Raw genomic sequence first — 7,193 nt, 5'->3', positions numbered from 1 at the left:
AATTAATAAATATATCTAAGATATCTACCTTTTCTTCTGTAAATTATTTAATAATTCATTTCTCCTTAAGAGTCTACATTTTGTGCATTTATCTCTTTGCTTCTAAAAATACAGTCTCTATTTTCAGAACCTATGTGGTAATCAACTGGGAAGTTTTGTTCCCAAATAATTATAAATGAGAGAATGACTTTACAACTATTATTAGTACTCTATTAGAAATAAATGTGAAGAAGGTAGAAGTAGCCTCTTGTTGGAATACTTTGATATTTTGCATCAAGAGTATTTTGTTCCTCAACTGATGTCTCAGCTTCCATGAAGAATGGCTCTTGGTCTCCTAATGACAGGCAGTGACACTAGTGCTTCAATTAAGAAATTCTGAGCACAATGACTGAGAATTAAGTGACTGAGAATTGTGAAAAACAGAAATGACAATGTTATTTTCAGTTGTATTCTAATTGCACATATCCATTTCTTTTCAGCATTTGCCAAGGAAAAACCAAGTGCTAATGACAGAGAAACACTGTTTTAGAATATCTATTACAAGATTACTGTTTTTATCTAAGGAGAATACCTGCTTTGCTCAATGTGGAAGCCAAAATCTGTGAATCTGCATAAGAAAATGCCTAACGGCTTGCACGTAATGTTGAAATTGCCTTTCAATATCTTCTAAAGGTCAACCCAACACTGAAAGCCTTTTTCATATTTACTATGAGATTCTTAAGCATAATGATATTAAATCATAAAACTCCCGAGAACAAGGGTTGAGTGTATCATGTTTACGACTGTTTTCAAGTACCTGGCATGGTGCCTGGCACAGAAATATTCAATAAATATTTGCTGAGTGAGAAAGGAATATGTGAGTGAATGAATAAAGACAGTAAAATATCTGACTTAAATCTGAGATTATTAAATATGATATTTACTTCAATTATATGTCATAACCTGTGGAAAATATGTCTCCTGAAACTAATGAAAAGTATATTATAGTAATAAGAAACAATGCTGATTTAAAAGTGTTACGCCTGGTCTTTCAATATTTTATAGTACATAAAATTAAAACTAATGAGAAAAATATTATATTTATTCAAATAGGAAGAGATAACAATTGTGCTCATGTTGTCATGGAGAAATTCTTCACATGGCCACCTAGGCATAAACATCCTGTGTTTATTCATTCACCTATTTATTTCTCCAGGAAATAACAATATCCCTGGACACCTATTTCATTTAAGTATAAGAGCAGATGTAAAGGGAAACATATGAAAAGAAAATGAGAAGTCCTTGAAGCTCATAGAACAATAGGACTAGACAAATCTTACAGTGTATTTTAGTAACCAATCTCATTGGAGAGCAATTCTGTTATTTACTATCATCTATAAAACCCTAAATGTTTACTTCAATATTCATCTCTTCCCCTGAGGATCATCCTGGCTACTACAGCGAATCATAGACCAATTTTTATAGATCAAACTCAATTTTTTTTCAATATGAAGAGGTCATTTCAGAAATGAGATCAGTCAATTCTTGATGTTTGTGTCCCTAAATCTATAAGCAAATTACCAATCCAAAAATGGGTGCATAAATGGTATTTTGATATATGTACTAAACCTGCTCACAGACTGTTTTAAGTGTGGCACTGATGATTTTGAAATGTTCACTGCATGCTACCTTTAGCCCATGTCCATCATCTTGATATAATTTCTTCAAAATGTTTTAGAAATGTACATTTCAATACAATAGACGAGAGTAACACATTTAATATTGTACCACAACTTTAGTTTTGCCTTGCTATGTTTAGCTGATCTTTGTGTCAAAGACATCAAATATTTTACTCCAAATCCCTTATCCCTAAGACAACTGGAACAGTGTTGTCACATGCTTTGCACAGGCTCTGGAAAAATTCACACAGACCCATGTGACCATAGCTTACTCCATGCCCTTGACTGTGAGGTCTTACCTCCTGCCCTAGGTTTTATTTTCAGGGGCCCCTTGGAATCCACCTCCATTGTCAAGCATATGTAAGTGCATAAATATGAATCATTCTTCTACACAGCCTCACCAGACAAAGACCATGTGGAACATATCAGTAGCGAAAGTTAGATTTGTTCAGCACATGGTAGCTAAGGGGAGAGAAAGCAATGGAAAATGTGATACCTCACCAAGAAGAGATGTTAGAAGAACTTTTGGTAGGATGGGAGGTTCATGGAAGCATGGGCTATTCTCGATCCAGTACTTTAAGTGTAGTTCCAATTTAGAAATTTGATATTTTGATATGCTTTTGTGTGTATGTGTGTTCGATGGAGGAGGAGCAGAGCCAAACAGTGCTAGGAATATCATTGAAGAGTAAACTATTAGAAACATAGATTTGGTCATGTTTATCTGTTTGCAAAATATATTTGTTTTTATCACTCTTTAGACATTATTTTTGAATGGTCTTCTTTTTCTTCCTTACCCTCAAAATGACTCAATAATATCACTAACTATTCTGCCACGTACCCTCCCACCTAGAACATAGGTCCTAGCCCTTGCTAGTTAACTTACCTTAGTAAGTTGGCCCACTACATTAGCTAATCATGCAGTTTTTTCAACACATGAAGGATTTCATCATAGAGCAGCGGCAGTGCATTCTAATTTTGATTATGCTAAGGCACTGCCCTTATTTTTAACACAAAGAAATGAAGATTAAAGGTGAATATCTTGAAAACCAGTAAGAAACACTAAATAAATAAATAAGTAAGTAAATAAGTAAATAAATAACAGGCCTGTGTGAGCTCTCTTCACAACCTCCAGGAAAGAACTGGTGCTTTATTTCAGGAAAATAAGAAAAACTTTTTCTCCCCATTCTGGAGGATTCAGGGAATCTGAGCATTCAAAATCCTCAGGCATGGCTATAGAAATGCCCCATCCTAGTTCTTACCCTCCTGGTCTTTTGCTTTCCCTTGACATAAAGATCCTTTCGAGGCCTGAAACAAAGTGTGCTTAGAAGCATTGATATCATTGCCTTAGGTTTTTTCAGTTTGACTTACATCACCTACAAGAGATGTGAATCTCCTTAAGATTTGCCATGGATGTCCTCTGGCTTCCTCAGCTTGCCATAAGTCAACAGTTGCGTTTTATAAAACAATCTTCTTCTTGCTACAAAACTTCAAATGCAGTTATTAAAAAAAAAAAAAAAAAAAAAAAAAGCCAGAATGCTCCACATTTGCTATAAGAAAAAAGGGTGGTTAATACAACATCTACTAACATAGGGGCACTCGGCAATATCTCCAGATAAAAGGTTTGCTCAAGGATATCTATATTTATATTTTCTTGAGGTTTGATGTAATGATTGATTATGATAAATGAGGTAGAGATATCATAAATTCCTTGGAATGACATTTAGGTAGGATATGTAAATTTCAAGCAGGTGAATTCTTAGAATGGTAATTTTTTTGTCGATTATGAATAACCAGAGTATTAATGTTTTCTCTGGTGCAGGTATCTGCAGATGAGCTCAGAGGATATCATCTTCATTATGGAAAAACGGAATATGCTTGGGGAATGGGCACTCATAGAATATCTATCTATCTATCTATCTATATCTATATATATATATATATTTTTTTTTTTCCCCCTGTACCCAGGATTGAACCCAGGGATGCTTATCCTCTGAGCAACAACATCCCCAGACCTTTTTTTTTTTTTTTTTGAAGTTCTCACTAAGTTTATTAGGGCCTTGCTATGTTGCTAAAGCTGGTTTCAAACTTGCTATTCTCCTACCTTCGTCTCCAGAGCCACAGGGATTACAGGCATGTGCCATCACACCTAGCTATCATGGATATTTTTGAGAAGCAAGTTGCTTGTTGTTATTTATGAGTGTATCACTCAAAACTCATGTATTGAATTCCTAATGTCTAATGATACTGTATTTAAAGATTAAGTCTTTCAGAGAATAATTTAGGTTAAATAAAGTAGTAATGTTGAAGCACTAATAAAATAAGAAGACTGGTGTCCTTGTAAGAAGAGGAAGAGTCACCAGTGATTGCTCCCATTCTCCCTGTCCATGCACAGAGAAAAGGTGTGTGAGGACACAGAGAGAAGATGGTCATCTAGAGTGGAGAAGAAAGTCCTTGCCAGAAGCCAGTGATGATCCAGGACATTCAGCCTCCAGAACTGTGAGAAGATTCATCTCTGTTGTCTAAGCCACCAAGTTCATGGTGTGTTATGGTGGCCTTAGTTGACTAACGCACTGCATAAACTAGGGTTCGTGGTATAAGATGAGGGTATAAAACTACACACTGGAGATCATAATAGCAGAGGCCTGAAAATATGAACTAGTGACAAAGCCGGAACGAAGATTATGGTGCCTTGATAACAAGGATTTCAGGTGTTTCAATTTAGTCTCTGTGAAAAGCAAGATGGGTGGTCAAACACAGTATAGATGACCTTGATCAACATTTACAAAAAATGGAATTATCCAAATATTTCTTAATTGATATATGGCAAGTTGAAGGCTGCTGTAGGCCTCTGCAATGGAAAGGCCAATCCTTTAACTTGCTCCAGTTCTAAGTCAGTTCACACAGATCAAAAGCTTAAGGGAGGAAGGCGCAGGACCTTTTCCATTGAGAAGAACCTACAACGCTAACATAAGAATATGTGTCATACAATTTCTTAAATTCTATTACAAGTGATCCCTGAATATTTTCAAGGTAACTGTACACTGATGGGGATAGAAAACCTGTAATTCTATTCAATATTGAAATAGGATAATATATAGATAAAACAAATTTTATTTTTATCACCCTTTGTTTTGTAATTAGTTTAAAAAATATAGGTAACCTGTATATTACTAATCCAGAAGAATGTTAGTGGCTATTTTATTCTTGATTTCCTAATAATATGCATTAAGACATAAGCCATGCAGCCACTACTCTCTCTTAACTTCCATGAGGATCAAATTTTTATATTCCTTGTATTAGTGAGATCATTCAGTTCATGAATTAATATTTAAGAACTTCATTTGTTCACACAAGTGCTGCATAATAAGGAGATGGTCATTTCCTTTATGCTCTAACCCATGAGCTTTAGTTGAATTTTATTCAATCATATGTTCATTCATTTAATGTTTTTAGTTATTTAATATTCTACTAGAGTTAATTAAATGATGTCTAGTATGAAGTGTTGCTATAGCTACCTGATGTAAAATTTTAATTGGTGTTATCATCAAGAACCTGAAAAGTAACTTTGCCAAGATCTGCCTATTTCAAAGTATGACTGCCCCAACATCACTCACTCCTGAGCACCACAGACTGTAGACCATGTGAGCATCACCCCAGTGGTTGAGAGTGATAATGCAGAGAATATACTTGACCCTTGCTGGTTTAAAGTTATTAAAACAATTTTCAATGTTACAAAAGCATGAATATAAAAGGTTTCTGAAGTGCTCATCAGGACTTTTTTAGAATTTTCTTGAGTTAAATATATTACAAATTAATCTGAATTTGAAATTTATTACACACTACTTCATGTGACACTACTTCATGAATTCAGTGTATATTTTTTGAGACCTACTTTCTGCTAGCAAAGAACTGTAAACTGAATAATAATAACTCAAAACTGCCCAATAGTTATTTATGCTAGGTATTTGACTAGATGCTTTACACAGATTGGCATGACTATATACCTATGAGGAAAGTATAATGTAAAGATCACCCTCCCCTCTGCTTTCCAGTTGAGGAAAATGAAGAATGTAGAAATTCAGAAATTCATTAAAGTTTACATATAATAAAAATGAAGGAAATAAACTCAGGCATTCAGATACCAGACTCCTCCATTTTATCATTACACTGTACTCTATACAGTAATAAATTATAAAAGCTTTATTCATTAGTAAATTACTTAATTTTGATTGTGATATAAAGGGTAAATATTAGTTAATATGAAATGTTTTGGATACTTATACATAAATGATATTCAAAGTAAATATATTACTTGAGGATTTTACTTGTTTGTTTATTGTGTTATATTCTTGGTCTTATATTAGTATTACACTTGAAAAAGGAACCTATTTTTAGAACAGAATAGATTTAGAGCAATCTTAAATAAACAATACAGTTGGTTCCAGGGAGTATTTTGTCTTTGATCCTCTGGCAATGTCTCACAGAGCAGATTTTAATATTTAAATATTAATGAAGTACACCATGGACAGTGCAGCTCATCAATTCTTATTTTTTTTTTCAGGAATCATGAATTTGGTGCCATACATAAAAAATTTACTGCCAAACTTAAGACATACAGATTTTCTCTTATGTTCTAAGAGTTCATAATTCTTTTTGCATTAAAGTGTGTGATCCATTTGAGTTAATTTTCAAAATGTTATATGGAAAGGGTTTAAGTTCTGCATTTATATTTAATTTTTCTTTAAATTTTGATGAGAAATTGTCCTAGCACCACTGGTTGAAAAATCTACCTTTCTTCCATTTGTGCTGACTTTTCTCCTTGGTCAAAGGTCAACTCAGGACATTTAAGTGAATGTGTTTCTGTGCTCTGCCTTCTATTCCTTTGATAAGTTGTTTCTACTTCACCAACATCATTTTCCCTAATCCAACCTAACAATAAGAGTGCTAGATAAGTACTATCTTCAGAAAAGTCCCTGAAAAGCAAAAGATTGCTTCTTTGCTTTGAAGAAGAGCAATCTAAACTCCTGAGTATAGAGTGGGGATGGGGGAGACCAGAAAATCAACTTCTTCATTTCAGACTACCATGTTGCCAGTCTTTCTGTAAAGAAATTGCTATTTCAAAAGAGTACACTCTATTAGAATGTGACCTACCCATGTCTAGAAAATTCATTTGGATTTATATTTCAATATTCTGTTAAATGTTGATGCTATTTTATTCCTGGTATAGCCATTTAACATACTGAAATTATGATAGACTTAATTGATATTTGTTGCTTCCCTTCAAATATTTTTTATTTACTTCTCCAAAATCAAAACAAAACTTCACCCAATATAACCTTAGACTTTATACAGAGATATACCATATTATTTGACTGTCAATGTAGTCAATATGTTTACAGAAATTAGAAGCAATTTACAATCATTTATTCTCTTACAGTATAATTTTAAAGACAAGGATAATCTGCTAAAGTTTTTAAATTGAAACTCAAACTCAGGCTAAGAACATTTCAAATTTCTACAATATTATAGGGATAA

This window comes from Sciurus vulgaris (assembly GCF_902686455.1).
Source record: "Sciurus vulgaris genome assembly, chromosome: 9".
NCBI lineage: Eukaryota > Metazoa > Chordata > Mammalia > Rodentia > Sciuridae > Sciurus > Sciurus vulgaris.
This window is presented reverse-complemented; position numbering follows the sequence as displayed.